Source organism: Quercus robur, chromosome 11 (assembly GCF_932294415.1).
Source record: "Quercus robur chromosome 11, dhQueRobu3.1, whole genome shotgun sequence".
Taxonomy (NCBI): Eukaryota; Viridiplantae; Streptophyta; class Magnoliopsida; order Fagales; family Fagaceae; genus Quercus; species Quercus robur.
The window spans coordinates 31522668-31549282 of record NC_065544.1 but is presented as its reverse complement, the minus strand read 5'-3'; the positions used below and the strand labels follow the sequence as shown (position 1 = coordinate 31549282).

At 39.4% G+C, this 26615-nt stretch overlaps 1 pseudogene; it reads right to left on the bottom strand.

Moving 5' to 3' along the window:
* Positions 1-35: 35 nt before the first annotated feature.
* Positions 36-24972, bottom strand: LOC126704954 (arginine--tRNA ligase, cytoplasmic-like; annotated as a pseudogene).
* Between the last annotated feature and the right edge of the window lie 1643 nt (positions 24973-26615).

Sequence of the window (26615 nt, the reverse complement as noted above, 5' to 3'; positions counted from 1 at the left end):
AAAACAAAAAATAAAGTGAGATTTTAAAAAAAAAATTATGAAAATAAGGCAAACTCATAGTTAACACTCTTAGCAAAAATAAATAAAAACCCACTACATAAACATAACAAACACTATCATAATCATAACAATTATAATCAAGATCATAAAAAATAAAAATAAAAATAATAGAAATAAAAATAAAAAGCGACCCAAATTTAAAAAGAAATTTCGATTACCACATGCTACCGCGATTTTTGATCGTGTAAGGCCCACTTTCCGGCGTCCTCCCGAACGGGGTTATGTTCAGAGTTGGGAGTCTGGGATTCCTTCGAGTGGGTTTTCTGGAGTTCGAGCTGAGGGAGGATCTAACGCAGTGGAGGCGGGGAAGTGAGGGGCAACGAGATCCTCAAGCCAAGTCCGAATGCTGAGAGGAATTGGGGTTTTGTGCAGACAGGTTCGAGGTGAGGAAGAAGAGCATCACTCCGATTTGCTATTCTGGGCATTTGCACAGTTCCATTTTGATAATTTTGGGTTTCTGGATGTTGGGGACGTTTTGGGGTGGAAAGGGCGTGGAGAAGAGAGACACAGAGAGAGAGAGAACGCGGGTAAGCTTATGACCGTTCTGTACAGAGATTTTTAATTGATATTTGTGGGACCCAGTGAGTTGACATAAAGGTGAGTGATGGAGTTTCAAAACTGAGTCAGATATTTCACCCAAACAAGCCACAAATAACGTTATCAGAAATTGGGGTATTTTTGAGTGATAGTGATGAGTGATGAATGATGAGTGATGAAAACTGAGTGATGAGTAATGAGTGATCATTTTTTTTAAACCAAACAAGGCCTAAATTCCCACATTGCATGGCCATATTTTTCACCAAAACTTGCATCCTAAATGCTATCTGTACAGTGTACTCAATGAGTTGTACACGTTTGAAACATTTTGAACACTTTAAATGGGTTATAGTAGCGTTATTGTATAATTTCATATCTTGTAAACAGGTAAGAATAAATATGATCCCAAGGAGATAAAAGCATTTCCTCATCACGGCTGCAGTAGCTTCACATAGCAAGAGTCTGCTCGTTTGCTCAGCTGAACCAACGACCTGATCAAGGTTTCAATATAACAAGGTTAATTCAGAATAAGAATTTGACTATCCCATACATTCATTTACAGCTTCTTTATCACGTCCCACTAGAAACAGGAATTTGTTTATGACATCTCAGAAATTGGGTAACCCACCGATAAATCTTTCACTCACAGTGTCATAGAGGCAAAGATGATAATCCATCATTGTTTCCATGGTCCTACCAAACACAACATACTCATAGAGCATGAGACTGAACACACATGGACCATACCTGACAATTGGAATAGAACGTCGTAAAGTATTCCGACAAATTATAGAGGTATTCACACAGCACATTCGGTAATAGATTGGTGCAGGGCTCTTCAACAACCTAAAAAGTGAATTGGCGGACAGCAATCAGATCCACGCATCATGCTGGCTAGTTAAGTTACATTCATCCCATGGTCAAGAAACATCAGAGCAATAAATTCTAAAAAGATCTTACCTCAGAAAATTGTAGCAGATGAAGTCCCAATGCACGCTCATCCGCGTGATCCAAAACTTTGCCCCCATCTATCTCAAACAAACCAAAAACAACATTAGACTTCAATAAGTTGACTAGTTGAGCCTCATCACCCAGTATTATCAAGCTGCCAGGATAATCTCCAAAAAAAAAAAAAAATCCATAAAACCACAAACAGCTTTCGCGGATGAGATAGAAGCCTTTACATGTAATAAAGTTTAGGCTTTAGGAGCCAAACAAATAAAGTTTAATTATGTTGATTAACTTATTATCAACATGAAGTTGCTTTTACATTATTGCATTTGAAAAAAAAAAAAAAAAAACCTAAAATGTGTTTATAATATTTGAGTTCTCTTGTTTATGCCCTGATACCTAGAAAGGTAAACCTCTTTTGTGATCTTTAATTTTAAGCTTAATCATTCTAGTCAAAATCAGTCCTGGTAACACCAATTCAGGTCAAACCGGGGGCTACTGAAACTTTGTTTCATACAAACGCAAATGTTGATGGGAATATGTACGAAATTCCTAAACCTGTGAGATGCAAAAATAGAGAAAAATATATGCTAAAGAAAAATAATCACACACAAAACAGTATTTACGTGATTTGGCAATTTGCCTACGTCCACGGAGTTACAATGATTTCACTATTCTCAGGGAAAAATACAGAGTGCGGCAGTACAGTTTTTCTCTCTCAAAAAAACGACATCAAAACCCTAATTTCCTAAATAACAGTTTTTATATCATGTGTAATATCTAGCCTTGTACACACCATAACATACGTCAAGTTGCCAATAGCTGAGACATAGGGCACCTTGCTCATATGGTCCCTTTCTTCTTTTGTCTTCAATGACTGTTCTTTACTTAGTCTGAAATGACTACCCAAGTGTGTGCTCACTGGTTTAGCTTCGTTCATGTTGAACCTGCTAAGAATCTTCTTCACATATTTTGCTTGTGAAAGCTTTAATGTACCATTAGCCTTGTCTCTAATGATTCTCATACCAAGGATTTGTTTTACAACTCCCAAATCCTTCATTGCAAATTGTTTTGACAATTGCTTCTTCAGATTATTAATCTCCTCAATGCTAGAACTTGCAATGAGCATTTCATCCACATACAATAGTAAAATGATATAAGAATTGTCAAAGAACTTAGCATAGCAACAGTGATCAGCTTCACACCTCTTGAACCCAATTTTATTTATAAAACTATCAAATTTCTTGTACCATTGTCTTGGAGCTTGCTTTAGGCCATACAAGCTCTTTCTCAGTTTGCAGACCAGGCTCTCTTGTCCCTAAACATTAAACCCTTCTGGCTAACTCGTGTAAATGTCTTCCTCCAAGTCACCATGAAAGAATGTTGTCTTCACATCTAGCTGCTCAAGATGTAGATTCTCTATAGCCACCATTCCCAGTATTAGTCTAATTGTTGACATCTTTATAACTAGAGAAAATATTTCTGAGTAGTCAATGCCTTTCTTCTGCTGGAACCCTTTGACAAATAATCTGGCCTTGTAGCATTTGCTACCATCATGTTCATTCTTTATTCTATATACCCACTTGTTGTGCAAAGCCTTCTTTCCTTCTGGAAATTCAGTCAGTTCCCATGTCTAATTCCCCAATAAAGTATCCATCTCATCATTCATGGCTAACTCCCACTTGCTTGAATTTTCATCTTACAAGGTTTAATCATAACACTCTGGCTCACCACTATTAGTCAACAGGAGATAATTTAGTGCAGATGAATAATGCTATGGAGGTCTAATGGCCTGAGAAGATCTACGAACTTCAGCTACAGGTGTACTCTGATCTACGTGTGAATTTACATTCTCCTTTTCTTCTTCACCCCCTTTCTAGACAGTATTTTTAGTCAATTCATCTAAGTTGACAAACTTAGATTTCTTTTAATCTATCTCTATAACATCCGGCACTAAAGTTGATATGTCCTTGTACATAACTTGTTCATTAAATATCACATTTCTACTTCTGATAATTTTTTGATTTTGTTCATCCCAAAACCGATAGCCAAATTTCTCATCACCATAGCCAATAAAAAAACATATTTTAAACTTTGCATCAAGTTTACTACAAGCGCATCAAAATTAATATGAACATAAGAAATACAACCAAAAACTTTCAAATGGGAAAACTTTACCTCTTTACTGCTCCAAACCTCTTTAGTAATTCTAAACTCCATAGGAACTGATGGTCCTTGGTTTATCAAGTAAGCTATAGTACTAACAGCATCAGCCCAGAAAGTTTTTGGTAATCTAGCATGCAATCTCATACTCCTAGCACGCTCATTGAGAGTTCTGTTCATGCGCTCAACCACATCATTCTACTGCGGTGTCCCAGGAATGGTCTTCTCCATTCTAATTCCATGTGCAGCATAATACTCATTGAACCCTCCATCTATGTACTCTCCTCCATTGTCTAACCTCAGACATTTTACTTTCAAATCTGTTTCTGTCTCAACCATGGCCTTCCACATCTTAAAGGTCCCAAATACATCAAATTTATTTTTCAAAAAATAAACTCATACTTTTCTGCTTGAGTCATTAATGAAAGTAATGTAGTACTTTGAACCTCCAAGGGATGCAATCAGAGGAGGCCCCCACAAATCAGTGTGTACTAACTCCAATTTTCCACCCTTTGGTGTCCTGCCAGTTTTCAAGAAGCTCACCATTTTTTGCTTTCCTAAGATGTAGCTTTCACACATGTCAAGATTAATAGACTTCAATTTTGGTAATTTCCCTTTTGACAATAGCATCTTCATTCCTTTCTCAATCATGTGACCAAGTCTACAGTGCCATAGATTTGCATCAATACTTGCTTCAACAACTTCAATTGTGTCCCTTGGACTTTAGGTTATATACAGAGTACTAGTTTTCCTTCCATGAGCCAATATCATGACTCCCTTTGTAACCTTCCAAGTACCACCAACAAATAGTATTGCATGCCCTTCATCGTCAAGTTGTCCTATATAAATCAAATTCTTCCTCAGGTCAGGAATATGTCGAACCTTTTGCAGTAACTAGACAGACCCATTGGGCAATATAATCCAAACGTCTCCCATTCCCACAACATCCAAGGCTTCTCCATCAGCCAAATACACCTTACCAAAATCACCTTCAACATAGTTCTGTATGATTTCTTGGTGTGGAGTGGTATGAAACGAAGCTTCTGAGTCCAAAACCCAATCATTAAATGGATTGTCTACAGCAAAAAGTAGCGCATCATGTACCTCATCTGTTACAGCATTAGCAACAGCATCATCATTATTCTTCCTAGGATTTTTGCAACGCCTCTTAAAGTGGCCAGCTTTGCCACAGTTCCAACATTGTACCTATTAGCCAAATCAAGATTTACTTCTGTTCCGATTGGAATTTCTAAATTTTGATCTACCTCGATTTGAATTCCTATCATTACCTCTACCTCTTGTCTCAAGGTTTAGGGCAAAACCAGACCCTGAAGTTTCACTTGCATCTCTTCTGTGAATCTCCCCAACCAGAACTACATCTCGTATGTCATCGTACTTCAACTTTTCTTTTCTAGTAGAATTACTCACTGCCATTCTTATAGCCTCCCAACTTAAAGCAATGAAGCCAAAACGATCAGTGCACGAATCTCATTATCAAAATCAATTTCTACTGAAGATAGTTGATTTGTGATGGTGTTAAATTCATTCAAATGTTGTGCTACTGATGCATTCTCTACAATCTTCAAATTGAATAGTTTCTTCATCAGATGCACCTTGTTGTTTACTGATGGCTTTTCATACATACCAGAGAAAGTCTTCATCAGATCTACTATGGTCTTCTCCTTCACAACTGTGCAACAGACCTTGATAGAGTTAATCTGATAACTCCCAGTACCTATCTGTCAAGAAGAGTCCATTCACCATCTTTCATAGTTGTAGGTTTCTCCTTTAAAAGCGGCAAGTGCAACTTCTTCCCATAGAGATAGTCCTCGATTTGCATCCTCCAGAATCCAAAGTTTGTGCCATTGAATTTTTCTATTCCAGACGTCTTTCCTGTTTCCTCTGCCATTGCTCCCACTCAAACCTAACCTAGGCTCTAATACCAATTGATGGGAATATGTACGAAATTTACAGACCTGTGAGATGCAAAAATAGAGAAAAATATACGTCAAAGAAAATAATCACATCCAAGACAGTATTTACGTGGTTCGGTAATTTGCCTACGTCCACAGAGTTGCAGGGATTTCACTATTCTCAGGGAAAAATACAAAGTGCAGCAGTACAGTTTTTCTCTCTTAGAAAAATGACATCAAAAACCTAATCTCCAAAATAACAGTTTTTATATCCTACGCATAGGATTCACAATGGGCTACAAAAACGAGCCAAAAATTTTTCCCAGGGGTGTTGCCCCCAAACTTCTAAGGAGACTTCTCCATGAGCACTACCGCTTGGGCCTATCAACCCAAGCCTCCACTCCATGGACCAAGTCTCAGAAAATCTCCCATTAAAAAATGTAACAATATTATTTCAGGTCGAGTCATAATCTAGATCAAACACAACTAGGCTCCACAAAGCCCAACAAATGCAACATTAAACATTTAGCTATAACTACTGTTTGAATTAGGAACTTGTATACAGCAGTATTCCCCTACTCACATCAATTTTAGGAAAGTTAGAAACAAATACTAGTAGTAGTGGTAATAAAGCAGTAGTTGCAACCAAGTAGGAGGGGGTTGCCCCCCTGGCCCCACCAATACTAGAGTCCTTGTGTTTTTTTTTTTTTTAAATATAGAGATATCTCTTTTTATATCTCAAGTTTCATGGAAAAAAAGATTTCCTATTATATCAATGTTTTTTAAGGTTCAAAATGTTACAAATAAGATTAATAATAAGGATAGGAAAAAAGAACTAAAGAAGCAAAAGTTTTAATTCAAGAGTTTAAAAAAAAAAAGTACAAAAAATATTGTTAGCTTTCAAATGTGTTTTCATCTCAAATTCTATATATGATAACTTATTATTTTTCATAAAAAATGTGTGTAAGTAATAAAAATTTGAAATAATTATATAATAAACTTCATAAATTGGTATTGTTTTTAAGTTAAACTCCAAAGTTTTAGATGTACCTATATTTATTAAAAAAAAATATGTTATATAGTCATCACTTTATGAGTTTAACAAAACCCAATATAAGCTGTACTTGAGGTTTATCTAACCATGTGAGGATTATAATTTATAATTAAGATTTCACTACAAATAAAATTTACTACACAACTAATTCAGATATAAAAAATAAAAATAAAAACATAGCAAATAAATAGAATATAATTAATGCATATGCTATATTTTATGGGTTTTTTAACATTAAAATAACACTTAATATTCACATGAGTGACATTTATTCTATAGATTGGTCATAAGTATATGTGTGTGTATATATATATATATAATGTGTGTGTGCAAACGTGTTGCTTCTGTTCATAATATGTATAAATCTACATATGCCACGAGTGTATGGAAACATGTATATTGGACTATTGGTTATAAATTTTCGGCCCCCCCCCCCCCCCCCTCGGCCTCCGATTTCAAATTTTGGCTCCGCCATTAGCTACAACAGTCACTAAAGCATCCAGAGAGAGAGAGAGAGAGAGAGAGAGAGAGAGAGAGAGAGAGAGAGAGAGAGAGTAAATAGATTACAAAAACCCAACAATGCCAATGAATGGTAAAGGAACCTTATCATTCAGCATCTGAACAAAACTAAATGTGTAATTGGTCAATCTATTGTTCTTCAAGTCTGCAAACCTGCCAAAACCATTTTGAAAAATATCAAATGCATGCTCATAAGTCATACCACTAAAATAAAAACTCCAAGCATGAAACCACCAAATTCTTAATCACAATGTGTTACAAATAATTGTTGTATAAGTTGGGCAATTTTCCTGAAAGAGCAAAAAGTAATACTCTAAGAACCTATCTGTTGGCAAATTGCCTCAAATTCCAATTGTGACTTGGAAAGTTAATTAGGTTTCCTAGTTGAAGAAGGAAAAATTAATTTGGGTTTTCTTGTTGTAGAAGGAAAGATTCCTTGGTGTGGAAAGAAGTCTATTCCTTATTAAAGAGGTAATGTATTCCTAGTCCAAGATGGAATAGATTCATTGTTGAAGAGGTAATGTATTCCTAGTTCAAGAAACAAAAGGGAATAGCAAAAGAGTCTTATAAATAGACAATACTACAAAGAATTTGATGGCTTTGGCCCAAGGGTCCTCCCTATGGGGAGAGGGAAAATAGAGCGTGAAACAAGGGATTTTCGCTTGGGAGGAACATAAGAGGAAGGAGAGAGTAAAGTACTGCCGCCTTCAAGAAGATAGCCAAGGAGGAGAGAGTAAAGGGTTGTCGCCTTCGAGAAGATAGCCAAGGAGGAAAGAGCAAAGTGTTGCCGCCTTTGAGAGAGATAATTAGTGTGTGTGTGTGTGTGTGTGTGTGTGTGTTAAGTAAAGAAAAACAAGAGAGATTTTTCTTTAACCATGAGCCATACACAAGAATTATTATAATTGATTTGATAATAGTTAAATTATTCTGAATTTGTCTCATGGTTTTTCCCTTAAAAAATAAAGGGTTTTCCACGTAAATGTTTGTGTTCTTGTGTGTGATTGTTATTTTGGATTACTAATATTGTAATAATATTATTTGGGACCCAACACTATGTCCAATAGCATATTCTCTAGCTGACAAATACCATCTACTAGCTACAAAATATAAGAATAAGCATCACATAAATTATCCCAATGTAAAAAATATTTGATAACCTACTGAATGAGAATTACGAACTTAATTTATGGAATTATCAGCAGGATATCAAGTTAATCATTAAATTTCAGAGAGATATTAAAACTTGATATAACCTTTCCTTCTGTAATGAAATGAAAAAAAAATATATATATATATATATATATATATCAAACCATGAGCTGGCAAGATACACTAACTTCGTAATACATGTAGAGGTCAAACAACCAATGAGTTTTAGATCAAATGACATCTCCTTATAAGAACTAGGTGGGGTATTCAACATCCACTAGGTGAATGAGTAGTTACCAATATTAAAAAAATACTTATAAGGCCAGCTAATTCTGCAAGTATTTATAGAATTATTATGTATATTACTGATGTAGATAACAGTATAACTTACTTGACAGCTCCATAACCTATTGCCTCAGCTGTTTGCTCAAGCTCCTCTTCAGTCCATTCATCCCCCTTACCTACCCAACATTGGAGAAATATTAAGCATTCCATAAGTTTAAAAGCTTAGTAGTTATGGTCTCGTTATAACAAGAAACAATTACATCTTAAGAGTTTTAGGTATTACAGCAGAAAAATAGAAGCTGCCTCGTAGACATAATTACAAAAATAAGAAACAGAGAGAGAGAGAGAGAGAGAGAACAACATTTAAGACAAGTAAAACAAAAGACAGGTCATTCAGTATCATACCACGTTCAATAAGTGTTGTTTTACAGCGACTCTTGGCTTCATCCAGTAAATCAGCCAACCGAACCACTTCACTGCTGCGAGTTCGAAAGCGCTTCTTATCATCTCCAAGAACAAGATCAAAACCCATATGGCTAGCTTTAGGGCATGCATTATCATCAGTAGAAAGCCAACCTGCACGTTTGCCAGCCTGAAATACAAAAGCAAAAGTATCTCTGATTTTATGCTTCTGATGGCAAATTTGCAGCAGTACTATCCCATAACTTATATAGCAGGTATATTAATTCAAATTGTTATCAATAACCAGTTATGAACATTGATATAAATAAAAAGTTACAAAGACAAAAAACATGCATGAATCAGCATAAAATGGGATACAAGATCTGACTTTGAATCCATACCTTAAACACCATATCAAAGTGCTGCTGCTGGCCAACATCAGTAACATATATCATCCACTTAGCTTTCTCTTCATTAAGACGATACCTATACATTGTAATCAGAACTTTCAACAATCATAAATTTATAGACAAAAATCTATTAAAAAAATCCAAAACATATGCCTTGAAAGCATTAAGAAATTATTAGATGATTATGGAAAAGTGTGTTAGGAGTTGATGATGCCGAAAAAATCATCAGTGAGCCACACAATCCTTACGCACTCGCAACCGTGCCTGCACAACAAAAAGAAAAGACCTAACAGAGAGCACCAGTGTGATGCCGGCCAAATACCCTCTAGAGTGACAGAGCTGGGGTAAATTATGCATACCTTGATTTGTGAGGGTCTCGAGGCTTTTATAATAGTGTAGGGTTGGCATCCGTGCCTTGATCATGAAGATGTTTCCTTGTAGGAGAGAAACTCTTTATTTCGCGTATCTTGTGAAATCCTTTCCTTGTAGAAGTCTTCTTGATTAGGGTTAAGTGTGGGGCGCAAGATATTTCCTTATATACCTATGCGTGCGAACCACACAAGAGACATGTTGGACCCATCAGCTTCATCCCGTCAACTTATCCTTCCATGAAACGTCATTCTGGTCATCTCTAACCCATGCATTGATGACCTTCAGTTTCTCCCATCATCCCCAATATGGATTGTCAACCTTTTGGGGTCAGTCACGAGAATACAAGCAAAGTCGTCAGCTACTTTAGGGTCGTTAGCTACTATAGGGTAGTCAGTTATTACTTAGGCTTCAAGAATTATACTTCTCAGTTGCCCCCTACTCCATAATCCCATCAATTCCAGCTTTCTGGTTGTGGAGTATTTATATAAATATATATATATATATATATTGGCAGATGGGGCATTTATTGCCTGACTCCTCGAGCAGCCATAATTGTCAGAACACATGGCTCAAGCCGATTAGCCTTGCTCTTGGATGAGGGTGTCGCTTCGTCTTCTATGCGTTTTTACCCTATATATACCTCACTTCCTCCCTTATTTCCTCCTATTTCATTCTTGCTGATCATCAGAGAGAACTCGTCACTTCAAGGATTTTACTCACCTTATCGTGTCTTTGTCGCTTTACTGAGACCATCTCCTTTCACGAAATCATCTGCTTTACTTGGTAAGTCACTTTTGCTCTTACTGCCTCTCATTTTTTACTTTTATCTTAGTTGAATGTGAAAATTTTTAGAAAGGTCGTCAACTTAGGTTCTTAGAATACCTCTGTCGCTTGTAGGTAGTCAAATGTCTAGAGAAGTGACGAGTGAGCAGTCGTCAGTCCGCGAAGGAGCGGGCTACGACAAGGTCTTCCCATCAGGTCATGAGCCCGAGGAGGGCTTCTCCTGGTTGTCAGAGAGGGAAACGTAAGCCCAATCTTCTGACGAGGAAATGGAAAATTATGGAGAAGATGAGGTAGTGAGTGAGGGCGAAGACGAAGATGACGAGGAGGAAAGGAGAGAGAGTGATGGGGATGAAAATGACGATGATGAGGAGGTCATAGAGAGTACTTCAGGAAGCCTAGGAGATGACCGTCCCTTCATTCTCCCTAAAGAATGGACGGTTAATGACTTTCTGCCTATGATGTCAGACAAGGTTTTCAAAACTTTACATGACCGTTTCCAAATTCCAGACAACATCCTAATTCATCTCCTTGGAAAGTTTGAAAAGTGTTATACAGGGAAGACCGCAAACATCGGCATGTATGACGCCATGTTCACGGTAGGATTGAGACTGCCTCTAACGGCACTTCACCATCAGTTGGCCAATTTTTTGGGGTTGTCCCTCAACCAAATTGCCCCCAACGCTTGGAGGAATCTCATTAAGGATGAGATTTTGTGGGGTTGTTTAAGTGGAAGGAACCGTCAACTAACTCTTGACGAGTTCTTCTGGTGCTATCATCTTTAGCACATTGTCTCGTCCTAAGGAATTTATCATTTCTCTGCAAGGAAGAAAGAGCTAAGGCTGGTATTTGATATGCCCGATTCCAATAGGAATTAGAATGGCAGGTATTTCTTTGTTAAAAGGACGAATTGGGTATGTTATCAGGAAGAGTGGGAGACAATGCCCCATGGTTTTGACAACACCTGGGCTTATGTCAAGGATTCAAGTTAACTCGTTTGCTTCTTCTAGTTTATTTGTATTAAATTTCTAACATCGTCTGCTTTTCCCTTCTATTTCAGCTAGTGTTCGTCCGCATATTACAGACGAGCAAGAAGCTTTTATTCGTCAGGTTACAGAGATCCCATTGGACGAGCAGAAGTGTCGAGATCTCATTACACTTGACACTTTACACGCTTATTATGGGGGTCCTGAGCCAACACCAACAGCCCGTCGCCTTAACGCTTTCTCCCGTCGTCGTAAGTTTATCCACCTTGACCCCTATTTTTCTATTTGCGTCGTTATTTGTTCTAACTCTCGTCACTTGTCCTTTGCATAAATGGAGGTTGCTAGGCAAAGAGTGCAAGTGAGGACTGCTGCTGCCCAAAAAAAGGAAGAGAAGGCAAAGGGAAAAGAGGGAGCGTCCTCATCAGCCCCCAAGGCCGTCGATAAAGGGGTGCCGAAGAGGAAAGCTAATGGGAAGGACAACCGCCCGTCCAAAAAGGTGCCCACCACTCCTGGAGAGGCTGTCACCTCCCAAGCCCAAACACGAGTTAGGCAAAGGACTGATGACGACGTCTGGCCCTGTCATCCAGGAACTAGACCGTCGTCTTCTTGCACATAAGGACTACACCGTTAAGATGATGGGGTCCATCATTAAGGATAAAGACATAAACCCTTGGGCTAAGCAAGGGACGGAGGAACTGGGGTCATCGGGACTCTTTGACTTTGCCCGAGTATGTCCCTTCCTTATTTCTCTCTATTTATTTGTTTTTTATGCTTAAAAGCTGACAAAAGTACTGTTTTGTAGGTGTTGGTTCGTATGAAGGCGTCGCAGGATAGGGGCGTCACCAAATAAGGGGTGATCACCCGTCTGCATAAGTGCATCAAGAACCTGACCGACGGGCAAAAACAATATAAAGAGACCCTCCGAACCCTTAACTAGGAGGTGAAAGAGTTGAGAGAGAAGTTGGAGGAGGAGGGTCGTCAGAAGAAAAAGGAACAAGATGCCAAGAAGGCGGCAAAAAAGGAGCTGACGGCCCTTTTAGGTTAGGTGGAGACAGCCAAGGCTGACACCATGAAGGAATTCAGGGCGTCACAGACATTCATTGATGCTTGTGTTGAATACTATAGTGATGGGTTTGAGGATTGCCTTAAACAGATCAAATCCATCTACCCTCACCTAGATTTGTCTAAGGTTTCCATGGATGACCCCTTGCCGTCGACACCTGCAGGCAAAACTACTCTTGAAGAGAATGACGACTCCACCGAGTTTGAGGCGAATCCAGAGGATGATAGTGTCGTTCTTGCTCAATGCTGTGGATAAGCCCGTCGTTCCTCTGACCCCGTCGGCCAACCCTTCGAATGCTGAAGATCCTCCAACTCAAGAAGCCCAAGACCTTCCCTCCAAGGGTGACGAGACCCCATAAGACCCCCTAGCCTCTTAAACCTTGCCTTTTTCTTTCCTTCTTATTGTAAATTTGATCTAATTTTTGAACAATGTTTAATGCCCTTTGGTTTTTGGGCTCTGTTTGTAAAAACTTTATTTTTATTTATGGTATTTTATATTCGTCGCTTTCAATATGCATGGATGTTCATCCCTTGCCCTTGTGAATCCGTCTATTTTTTGACTTAGGAATTCTGATTCGTTTGTTCCAAACTCGTCCACTTATGGGCTAATAAACTTTACACTGGACTTCGTCCACTTTGTGGGCTAAGAAACTTGTTCCTTTGTGGATTTTAATTTCTTCATGTGATGAATCTTGTCCATTTGTGGACTTTTACCCTTATGATACAAGCTCGTCTACTTACGGGTTTAATCATGGATCCGTCCACTTGTGGACTAAGTTATGAACCCATCCACTTGTGGATCCGTCCACTTTAATCATGGGTCATAAGTCATTCTCGAGGCATGAATTCAGCCTCTTCATGGATTTTATAAATCCGTCTACTTTAATGATAGGTCCGTCCACTTGTGAACCTGGTAACATCAAAGTATTTGTCCTTTCATGTACCTTATAATCGCAATCCATTCTTCTGAAAAGAACTTGTCCATTTTATGGACCAATAAACCCATCCACTTTGTGGACTCGTCCACTTTATAGTATTGTCCACTTTATGGACTTGCTAATAAACTCGCCTGCTTTGCAAACTTAACAGTGAACTCGTCCACTTTATGGATAAGCTAATAAACTTGTCCGCTTTACGAACTTGACAGTGAACTCGTCCACTTTGTGGACTTATTATTAAACTCTTCCACTTTATGGACAAGCTAATAAACTCGTCCACTTTACGAACTTAACAGTGAACTTGTCCACTTTGTGGACTTATTCTTAAACTCGTCCACTTTATGGACATGCTAATATTAACTCATCTGTTTTATAATGATTCATCCTCCTGGAATGAACTCGTCCACTTTATGGACTTACTAGTGAATTCGTCCACTTTGTGGACTTATTATTAAACTCGTCCACTTTATGGACAATAACTCATCCTCCTGGAATGAACCCATCCACTTTATGGACTTACTAATAAACTCATCCACTTTATGGACTCATGAACTCGTCTACTTTATGGACTTACTAATAAACTCGTCCACTTGTAGAAAAACACATTAGTCATATCTGAATAAACTCCTTTTATTATGATAAACCATGCATTCATAGAAAAATTGTTCTCTAAAGAAAAAGACTTGCCCTTTGGGCTTAAAGAGTATTGTAGCAAAAATTAACAAGGGTAAACTGAAAAACTGAGTGTAGCTAAAATTGACTAAAGTAAACTGGAAAATGAAAAGTGTTGCTTTCCCCGCTGTTAACTCTACTGGTTGTACTTTTGTAGGTGCTTGGTGTTCCACGGATGGTGCAACTTCCGTCCGTCTAGTGTCTCTAGGTGGTAGGTGCCTTTCCTCTGCCATGACGTAATCTTGTAAGGCCCCTCCCAATTAGGGTTGAGCTTCCCTTAGGTAGAGTCTTTGGCGGCGCCCATTACCTTTCTCAAAAAGAGATCTCCAACCTAAAAGTCTCTGTGTCTGACCCGGGAGTTGTAATGCTTGGCCATGAGGTCCTGGTACCATGCGAGTCTTTGTTCGACTGTCACCCTAACTTTGTCCAGTAGATCAAGCTGTAGACGCATAGCCTCGTTATTTTTGCTTTCATCATGGCTGTCCACCCTGTAGCTTGTGAGCCTGACCTCGGCTAGAATGATCACCTCGCTCCCGTATGTTAGCTGAAATGGTGTCTCTCCGATAGGTGTTCTTACTGTTGTCCTGTATACCTGTAGTATGCTTGGTAACTCTTCAAGCCATATACCGTTTGCTCCCTCAAGCAAAGTCTTGATAATTTTGAGCAAGGATCAGTTTGTAACCTCAACTTGCCCGTTAACTTCGGGGTGGGCAAGGGAGGAGTAGTGGTTTTTGATCCCCAACAGTGAGAAAAAATCCCGGAAGGAGTCATTGTCAAATTATTTTCCGTTGTCTGAGACCAAGACCCTAAGGATCCTATACCTGTAGATGATGTGCCTCCAGACGAAGCATCGCACGTTCTTCTTTGTAATGGTTGCCAGAGCTTCAGCTTCTACCCACTTTGTGAAGTAGTCTATGCCTACTATAAGGAACTTTAACTGTCGCACCGCTATCAGAAATGGTCCCATGATGTCTAATCCCCACTGAGCAAATGGCCATGGGGCAGTCATTAGGGTCAACTCTTCGGACGGCTATCTAATGATGTTGCTGAACCTTTGACACTTGTTGCAAGTTTTGACATAAGTCTGGGCATCCTTCTACATGGTAGGCTAGTAGTACCCTGCTCGAATCAATTTGTGTACCAACAACCGTGATCTTGAGAGGTTTCCGCAAATCCCTTCATGAACTTCTCTCATGACGTAGTTTGCTTTCTCAAGGCCCAAACACCTCAGGTATGGGCAGAAGAAGACTCTCTTGTACAAGACGTTCTTTATTAGAACGAATCGCACTACTTGGACCTTCAACTTCCTTACGGCCTCCTTTCCGTCTGGTAACACGCCATTTTTCAAGTGGGAGACTAATCGTGTGGTCCAATTATTTTCATAATCTAACTCCTGCACATCGACGGGATCTATTAGCAAAGAAAGCTGAACAAAGGAGAGTACATTGTCAGGGATGACCACATATTCGACTGAAGCAACTTTGGCAAGGCAGTCGGCTTGCTCATTTTCTCCCCTGGGTATTTGAACAATCTTGCCCTGCAAGTTGTCCACCCTTCTTTTTACTTGCTCCAGGTACTTCTTCATCCTTTCACCCTTACATTCGTAATCCCCGTTTACTTGGTTGGTGACGACCTGGGAGTCGCAATGAATAACCACATTTGTGACCCCTGCAGCTTTGGCGAGGTCAAGCCCTACCGCTAGTGCTTTGTACTTCACTTCATTGTTGGTGGTAGGGAAGTCGAGGCGAACCATACATTCAATCTTGTCTTCTTCTAGGGAAAGAAGCACAATGTCTGCTCCACCAACCTGTCTATATGTATGCTCCATCAAGGGCACTCATCTGCCTCTTTGTCTTCCCCGTTGGAGGGCACTCATCTGCCTCCTTATCTTCCCCGTTGGTGAACTCCGCTATGAAGTTAGTGACGACCTGTCCCTTGATGGCAGTACATGGGTAGTACTGAATGTCAAACTCACTCAATTCTATGGCCCACAGTGCCCATCACCCAGCGGCTTCGGGGTTGCTCATTGCCCGCCATAAGGGCTTGTCGGTTAGGACGATCACCATGGAGGCTTGGAAGTATGGTTTGAACTTGCGAGCTGTCATAACCAAAGCGAAGGCGAGCTTCTCCATCAATGGATATCTTTCTTTTGCACCCCGAAGTGCCCAGCTGGCATAATACACGGGCTTTTGAACCTTGTCTTCTTCCCTAACTAAGGCCGCGTTGACGGCTGCCGGGGAGACGGTCAAATAGAGGAAGAGTTTTTCCCCAAGTTATGAAGGGCTTAGTAGCGATGGGGAAGAGAGGTAAGCCTTTAAATCCTCGAATGCCTGCTGGCACTCGGCCGTCCACTCAAAAGAATTTTTTAGCATGCAAAAGAAGGGTAAACATTTATCTGTTGCCCTCGATACAAACCTATTTAGGGCGGCTACTTTGCCGTTTAAACTTTGAACTTCTTTTACGTTCTTTAGCAGGGCCATCTCCACTATGGCCCTAATCTTATCCAGGTTGGCCTCGATACCTCTTTGAGATACCATGAACCCTAGGAACTTTCCCACCATCACTCCAAATGCACATTTACTCGGGTTGAGTTTCATGTTGTAGGAGCGAAGGGTGTCAAATGTTTCCTTGAGATCTGTCAAATGGTCATCCTCCCTACGGTTTTTTACCAGCATGTCATCGACGTAGACTTTAACATTCCTCCTGATCTAGTTCGCGAACATCTTGTTCGTGAGCCTCTGATACGTCGCCCCTGCGTTCTTGATGCCAAACGGCATCACTTTGTAATAGAAGAGGCCTTGGCTAATAACGAATGAAGTTTTCTCCTAATCCGCCTCATCCATTTGAATTTGGTTATAACCGAAAAAGGTGTCCATGAAGCTTAGTAACTGGTGCTGGGCTGTAGAGTCAACTAGGACATCGACCCATGTAAGGGGGTAGCTATCTTTAGGGCATGCCTTGTTTAGGTCAATGAAATCTACGCACATCCTCCATTTCCCGCTAGCTTTCTTGACCATTACCACGTTTGCTAACTAGTCGGGGTAGTGAACTTCTCTGATGAAGTTCGCCTCTTGTAGCTTGTGAACTTCTTCTGCTATAGCCTGGTCTCGTTCTGGGGGGAATACTCGCTTCTTCTGTCAAACGAGTGGGAAGGAAGGCGATACACTCAGTCTGTGCACCATAACCGAAGGGTCAATTCCTAGCATGTCCTTATGGCTCCAAGTGAATACATCCCGGTTGTCTTTGAGAAAAGTTGTAAGTGCTCGGCGGATCATCGGGCTGGCTAGAATACCGATTCTGGTCATTTGATCAGGCTCAGAGTCGTCAAGAAGTATCTCTTCAAGCTTTTCTACGAGCTCCGTCATCATCCGGTGCTCCTCTATGCTCATGGCCTAAAGGTGGTCATCCATCTCCATCATAGCTATGTAGCATTCGTGTGCAGCTATCTGGTTCCCACGTTGTAACGACCTCGCCCCAACTGTGTAGATATTGTCTGCTTTGGAGCCCATGCCCCTCACAGTTTTGTTCTCCCTTAAAACACACAACAGTGGGGGAAAAGACCTCTACACATTGAAGGAAGGTCATTCCTTATAAACACATTCCCTTGTGCTTCCCTAAGCGATGTGGGATTCCATAGAATACAAGACTCCCTTTTTTGGGTCACTACAATCCACCCTCCTTACGGGCACACATGTCCTCACGTGTGGGGCCCACACTTCCGGCTAGGGCATGGCTATGATACCATCTGTAACAGCCTCGCCCCAATTATGTAGATATTGTCCACTTTGGGGCCCATGCCCCTCACGGTTTTGTTCCCCCTCAAAGCACACAGTAGTGGGGGAAAAGGCTTCTACACATTGAAGGAAGGTCGTACCTTCTTATACTTCCCTAAGCGATGTGGGATTCTGTAGAATGCAAGACCCCCCTTTTTAGGTCACTACACACGTAGCTCCCCTACTACATAATTGATGGGGAATTTGATCATTAAGTGGTAGGTTAAGGTTACGTCCTTCCATGAATTGAGGGTAGGCCATCCCAAGATGGCATTATAGGCGGATAAGCAGTTAACCATAAGAAATGTCACGTCCTTAGTGATCTGTTGGAGGTAGTCACCTACCGTCACAGATAATGTGACTACGCTAAAGGGGTATACCCTTGTTCCTCCAAAACCAACGAGCAGAGCGTTCGTCGAAACTAGTCACTCTTTATGCTGGGTAGTAAAGTATGTCAGCGGAGCTACCATTGTCAACCAGGACCTGATGCGTGTTGTAATCTCCTACTCGTATGCTGACAACGAGTGCGTTGTCATGCGGGTGGTAAAGACGTCGGGCATCCTCTTTCAAAAATTCGATGACGAGGTTGTCAATCCGTGGCATCCTTGGCACAGACCCTATCAACTGGACGTTATGGACCATCCTTAGGTAAGCCTTACAGGCCTTTTTGGATGACCCGGCAGTTGTTGTGCCCCCTACAATCATTCTTATGTCTCCTAGGGGCGGCCTTGGACGCTCGTTGTCCCATCAGAAAGGCTACTCTTGAGGTGGATCCGCTCTCTCCCTACTGACGAACTTCTGTAACTTTCCTTGCCTGATAAGGGTTTCAATCTGTTGTTTTAAGTTGTAGCAGTCGACTATGTCATAACCGTGGTCACAATGGAAACAGCAATATTTGTCTCTAGACCTCTTGTTGGGATCTCCCTTCAGCTTGCTAGGAAAGGTTAAGGCCCCTTCGTCCTTGATTTGCATCAAGACCTAGTCGATCGAGGCAATCAGCAGGGTGAAGCTCGTGAATTTCCCTGTGGGAGGCTTAGAGTGCCTATCCTCCCTTCGTTCTCCAGTTCTTGCCATCTTCCGCCCTCTGTCCTGCCACGTGTCTTCCTATATTTCTCTCTTCCTGGGTTTCTCCTCTCGGGCCAAAAGTACGTCTTCCGCGTTCATGTATTTAGTCGCTCTGTAAAGCACATCCGACATAGTTTTGGGATCGTTCTTATATAGGGAGAATAAAATCTTACCCTTCTGCAACCCATTAGTGAACACGGCTACCAGTATCTTATCATCCACCTCATCGATTGAAAGTGCTTCTTTATTAAAGCGGGCTATGTAAGACCTTAGTATCTCATCTTCCCGTTGCTTGATGCTCATCAGGCACGCAATAGACTTCTTATACCTATGCCCCCCGATAAAGTGTGAAGCAAACTAGGCACTTAGCTCCTTGAATGTAGTAATGGAGTTAGGTGTCAATCTACTGAAGCAAATCCTTGCGGGACCTTTTAGCGTAGTGGGGAAGGCCCTACACATGATCTCATCTGCCACCCCTTGAAGGTGCATCTGAGTCTTGAAAGATTCCAAGTGATCTATGGGGTCCTTGGCTCCGTCATAGCTTTCTATATGTGGCATTCGAAACTTCGGCGGAAGGGGGAAGGAATTGATGGACATGGTAAATGGTGAATTGGTTCGGTGAACCAAGTCATCGAGGTCACTAGACACTCGTCCTCTAAAGGCGTTCATCATAAAGTCCATCCGTTCCTTCATCATCTACATCTCTACTACCATGTGAGGTGTAGACGTATCTATGATGGATGGATGGCTTGTGTCCTGTCGTTCTGGTCTACTTGGGGCGTTGCTACCCTCCGACCTCTCTTGGTCCCTTCTCTCAACGCTAGTACCTTCTTAGTCTTCCTCCTGAGTGTTATGCCCTGCGTTCTTTTGACGCAGCTGCTCTTCCAGATCATTGTTTTGCTTGGTAAGGCGTTCTACAACAGCAGCGAGAGTTTGAACCTGTCTCTCGAGTCGGTCATGCATGATTCGTCTCCCTGAACGTTGTTGGTGGTCGCCATCGAGTGAGTAAGTACCATGCAACTCTTTGTCTAGGAAGCGATAGTATGGCTTACAAATCGCAATTTCCCACAGACAGTGGCAACTGATGATACAGAAAAAATCACCAGTGAGCCACACAGTCCTTACGCGCTCACAACCATGCCTGCACAACAAAAAGAGAAGACCTAACAAAGAGCACCAATGTAGTGCTGGCCAAATACCCTCCGAATGTCAAGTTAAACCTTTTCACAACTCTAGAGTGCCAGAGCTGGGGTAAATTATGCGTACCTTGATTTGTGAGGGTCTCGGGGCTTTTATAGTAGTGTAGGGCTGGCATCCGTGCCTTGATCATGAAGATGTTTCCTTGTAGGAAAGAAACTCTTTATTTCGCATATCTTGCAGAATCCTTTCCTTGTAGGAGTCTTCTTGATTAGGGTTAAGTGTGGGGCGCAAGATATTTCCTTATATACCTATGCGTGCGAACCACGAAAGAGACATGTTGAACCCGTCAACTTCATCCCATCAACTTATCCTTCCATGAAATGTCATTTTGGTCGTCTCTAACCCATGCATTGATGACCTTCAGTTGCTCCTATCATCCCCAATATGGATCATCAACCTTTTGGGGTCAGTCACGAGAATATAAGCAAAGTCGTCATCTACTTTAGGGTCGTCAGCTACTACAGGGTAGTTAGTTATTACTTAGGCTTCAGGAATTATACTTATCAGGAGTCAATTTTGTATAGTACCAACCAGTTATATGCCATACTGCCATACCGGTACCTAGGCCAGTACAGAAACACAGATGTTTCGTGCCATTCCATATACCAGGTCATTTTGACAATACCAGAGAAAGTATTGGATTACAGCCAAAGGGGAAAAAAATAGCACACATCACTGCCATTGCAACCAATTTTTAGGTAGTAACCCCCATTTGGCAGATCGTCCCCACCCACCCACTTCACACCACCTCTCTATTTCTTTTTAATTTTGGTTTTATTTAGTTTAATATACGCTTGGATTGCATTTCTCCATGTTTCATTTGCTTTTTTTTTTTTTTTTATTGAGACCCGCGTTTTACGTGAGACATGGTACTGTCAATGGGTCTTGTGCACTGTACACAGGACCCACTACCTCTTTGACCAACAAATATTTCACAAGAATATGTCACACCAGTGAGTCCCGTGCATTGTTTATGGGACTCACAAACCTCTTTTTTTAGCAACTTTTTCATTAAAAATGGGTTCAACGATACTATTCACACTTTTAAGAATTATTTTACTATAGTATTTTCAGTTTTCAGTTTTCAGCAAAATAAACAATATACAAACGAACCCTTAGTGTCTTTTTATATAAGCGTGTCTGCCCCTTCCTGAAATCCATGTGAATTGATTGCACAATTCAACTTAATTAAATTTTTGTACACTACCACGGCCACCTGTCAAACATGGAAACAATGTGGAGACGGTGTGCTTTTGTTATTATGATCATCATCACCATCATCTAAGTACAACAATTGTCTTTTTTTTTTTATGGGAAATGCTAACGAGTGCCCTTAGGATACTCGTTAAGAATCCATTTTAGGAAAATTTTGACATCATTTTTATGGGAAATGAAAAAAGTTATCAAAACATTAATTGTTTTTTTTTTCTTTTCCCATAAAAATTTTCTATAGCTGGATTCTTAATTTGTGCTCTAAGGGCACTCGTTAGCATGACCCTTTTTTTATTAAGGAGCTAACATTTTAGCTAGAAAATTAGCATATTAAATGAGATATAGACTTATAAATTTAAATATTTTTGACAAATTTCATGAGTTTTGACTAATGAACATATAAATAAAAAGGTCATACCAAATGCATAATACTCCTACTTTTTGTAGGGTCTAGAAGAGGTCATAGTAGGTAGGGTAGTCCTACCCCCAATTTATTTTTGGAGATACTGATTTTCAAACTCAAACTTACAACCTTTCGCTTTTGACTAACATATAAATAAATACATAAATATCTTTATTTATTTATCTATCTATACAATTAGCAGTGATCTCAAAACATTACACTGGTAATTAGTATTAAAAAAAAAAACTCCCTTACTAAACCGAAATGGCCTTCAGCATGGTATTAACTACATTGGTACACATGCTTGCATAATAATAATAAAAACAAAAAACAAAACTCATGCATTAAAGTATTAATTATTATTGGATGATCATGGAAACTATAACGTCAGTTTTATTCTTTTGGCAGTACTAACATTTAAGATGCCTTAGTGAATTATGCAAATCAAAGTCTACAGGAAACAGATGCAAATATGAGAACAGCTAAATGATCATAAAACTAACAACCAAGGCATCATCAACTTCAAAGTTTATTAAAACTAAGATAATAGTAGTAAAAACTATTAACCAAATAGCTGTTAGATCAGTTGAAGCATAATTGTAACCACCATCACTCTTCACAACAATAAGCGGTAGATTAAACCCTTCAAGAAAGATCACACGAGCCCCCTGACTGTCCTCAACTAAATTTTTACTAGTCAATTCATTCAAAACGTCAGGAATATATGGATTGTAGAAGCTTTCCCCCTGTCAGCAAGAAAAGTATAACTGTCACTTGGTTGCCTAATTTTCTGGAAACCTCACTATAAACAAAGATCTTTGCAGTCTATATGCAGCAAGGACCATCTGCATTTCAGGCAACTTTAATGAAATCTATTATATCATCATTTTCAATTTATTGAATTAACACTATAAGGGTTTATTTAGATACTGCTTATTGCTGAAAATTGAAAATATTGTAACAAAATAATTTTTAAATATGTGAATAGTGCCGTGGGACTCAATTTTAAAGTTAAAAATTTACATTTTTCTGTACTTGCGGATCCTATGAACAGTGCATAGGACCAAGCCAAAAAACGCAGCCGCTAGCACAAACGCAAACGCATTGCTATCCAAACACTAAGTGGCAATTTTATCCCAAAAAAAATATATATATATATATATTTTTTTTTTTTGGGGGATAAAATTATTGAAATTCACATACCTTTTCCTCTAACTGAACTCCAAAAGACGTTGATAAAGGTGGGGTTTGGATTGGGCGTCTGCGTTTACAAACGTGCGTTCTCTTCTTCTTTTTTTCTTTTTTTTTTTTAGCCGTAGTTATTGATTTTCAGAGACAAAATTCACTGTTTATGAACAGTGTATGCACTGTTTACGCACTGTGCATGCACTGTTCACACATTTAAAAATATTAAAAATGAGTCCCACAGCACTATTCACACATTTAAAAATTATTTTGTTATAGTATTTTCAGTTTTCAGTTTTTAGTTTCAGCAACAATAAATTCAATCCAAACGGACACAAACCCTGTTAAACTCATTTTGACTGATTTCACAAATCTGTGTCCATGCTTTACGATATTTCTGATCCCCACCCAGTAGAAAGTTAAGCCACGAAAAATTAGTAAAAGAGAAACTCAAACAGACATAATGTGAAGCCTAGATATTCAAAATTTTAATAGTGACCTAAGATTTTGCATTATTTGAGAGATTAACCTCAATCCATAAGCTACAAAAGTTTAAAAAAAAAATCACCTGGAGCCGAACCACTGCCTTCTGTGCCCTCTCCTAAAATCAGGATCACTGTCAAACCTCTTTTCTGATCTTTATAGAATTCCTAACAAGTAGCATTCAAGTTAGAATCACATTTCATCATTTAATTTTTCATTTTTGTAATGTGTCACAAAATCATTCATTATAAAATGCCCTAATGTATAAAAGAACTCAAAAATATAAGAATCAGAGAGTGAAAAATACAGTAATATTAAAATGAATGTAATTCTTTCTTGACGACATCTTACCCCAAGTTTCATTTTGTAGGAACTGCAACTGAAAAGTGATGAGGTAAATTTCCTAAGAAAATAATTCCGTCTGATCTCCCTAATATCACCTTCAGTAGAATAAATAATTATAATATACACACATCCAATGGGTCTTGACACCCCACCTACCTTGTTCTTATAAGGGGAGGAGATGCCATCTGAGCAACATATATGAGGTTAGTGAAAGAATAAAGAAAGATCCAATAACAATCCACACAACTTTAAAGTTACCTGTAGATCTCCAATAGCAGCTGCTGCTGCTTCATTAACATCTTCCCAGTTTGAAAACTTTTCAACATGCCAAACAGCAACAGACGGGAAAATTTTCAGCCTTGAGGTAAAGGTACCGATGAAAAAAGAGGGAAAGATTTTGAATATTATATGATAGTTATCGAAATTTTTTGAAATAACAGCCCATCATGCAATCTCCAACATGGACATATATGATTTCGGCAAAGAAGTCCGACGCGTGAAAACTCAACTCAAGCATACGGGCTATCGTGTCCCCGTCCCCAATAATGGTAGATCTTAAATGGCCTACATACATGCATTTCTTTTGCTATATTGGGTGAAGAAAAATCAACCACAGCCCTTTTGTTTTGACTGGAAGCCTACAAATACAAATACAAAAAAGGTATCCTATCCAATCCAACACCATCAATTTTTTTAATTTAAGAATTCACAACCTTTTTTCCATTACCAGATACAAAGGTACGTAGTAGTAGTAGTAGTAGAACCTGACCAACAGCTGGGGGAGGGGGACCCTTAAACTGAGTTTCCTTTCCTTTAATTTTAGACCATAGACCCATAGCCAAATTCTCCGGTGCAAGCAGCGACCAAAGCTTCTACTACTACATCAGTGACCGTTACCTTAAGCGCGAGTTTCGCTTCACATTCCCATATTTACTACTTCTTCCTTCCTTCCTTCCTGTGGCAGGCAAGGACGAGTCCGTATTACTACTTTTCATCAGATCAGAGGAAGGAATATGTGAGTGTGAGTTCAATTAACTTACTTACGTTAGCCATTGAATTATTGAGACTGAGTCAGAGTGTTTCTTTCTTTCTTTCTTTGCTGCCAAACGCCAAATGCCCAAGCACAAAGCATAACGCAACAATAAATAAATATTTTACTCAAAATCAAACAAACTCGCTCTCAATTAATTAATTCATTAATTAAAGTAAAAATAAGATTCAGAGAAGAACATACCAAAATAGCGCCGTCACAGAGAGAACGTTATGACATATCCAATACGACGTACTTTTATTATAAGGATTGAAAAAAAAAAAAAAAAAAGCATTTATTAGTAAGGTTATCAAATTTTCGGGCGGTGCATTGAGAGTATCTCCAATGGTATAGTTAAATCCAAAATTCTAGTGGGTTCCAGTTAGCTCAACTGGAGTTTAATCTCCACCTACATCAAAAATTGATTGGTATCTTAGTCTGATAATAAAGAGCAATCATCAAGAGCAGACGTCATAAGTTGAAACTCTCTCAAAAAAAGAAAATCCAAAATTCTCTCTATAATAGAAAATGAAACCATAATTCATTGCTCCAACAATCTCTCTACTTCTCAAAAAGTTTTTTGCTCATGAACAGTAACTCATCAAGTTTGATGAGTTACTGTAGATTAGCAAAAGAATTTGTTGGTGCAAACACAATAATAATGGAAATAACACACAAAGAGAAACTGAATAGTACTTCTGAATATTATTAATTCAATGAGAAAAATTACACAACACTATTTGGACTGAGGCGCGGCACTCGCTCTCTTTAAGGAGATTTAAGCCCTTGGTTGGCTAAACTTTGTAACCGGTGCAGACCTTCTCTGACTTGTCTCCCCTAGGATACAACAGCCCAACAAATGTTGTATGGCTAGAACAGCTTCTGCACAAAGTGTTCAAGCCCAAAGCTCCACCAGAAAAACACCTTTCTTTGGCCCGAAATCTCTCAAGTATTTAGGAATATTATTGAATTCACTCTCTCACACAATACTCTTTGCTTTTAACTATTTTTTTCATTCACTCTTGATATGAAATTAGTCCATAGCATAGCCGTATATATAGTCTTCCAACCCTTCATATAACCTACATGTTATTTATTAATTTAGAAAACTTCTCTTAATTTATTTAATCTAACTTACATACAAGTAACTCTTTCTTTAACAACTTTTATTATAACTTATCTCTTTATTCATCTTCAGTTATTTTGAGTTTTAACATATTTAATTTAAAATGTACTAACATTCCCCCACTCATTTTAATATTAAATTTGGAAAATGAGAGATTACCGGGCAAAGAGGGATTATTATGCATCATGAAGGTGTGCTCTGCATTGAACCTTCACTTAGTGAAACAACAATCTCTACTCCAGAGTCAGTAGTGGTCTCCGACTTGAACCATGACTGCTTAAGGGAAATAAAGTATTGATGCTCACACATAATGATCTAGGTGTTGACATGAGCTTTTATAGCTAGCACTTTATGGCCGTGTGCTGATCCCAGTTTCATGAGTGTATTTGAGATTAAGTCCAAATCTCATAGGGAGCGGCCCCACCCCCACACTCACATAGGTGAAATTTTGTCAAGGGTGCTCCTATAATTCTGACACCCCACTCATACGAGCTACAAATTTCATTAAGAGTTTTTTACTCAGCCTCTCCACATTACAGG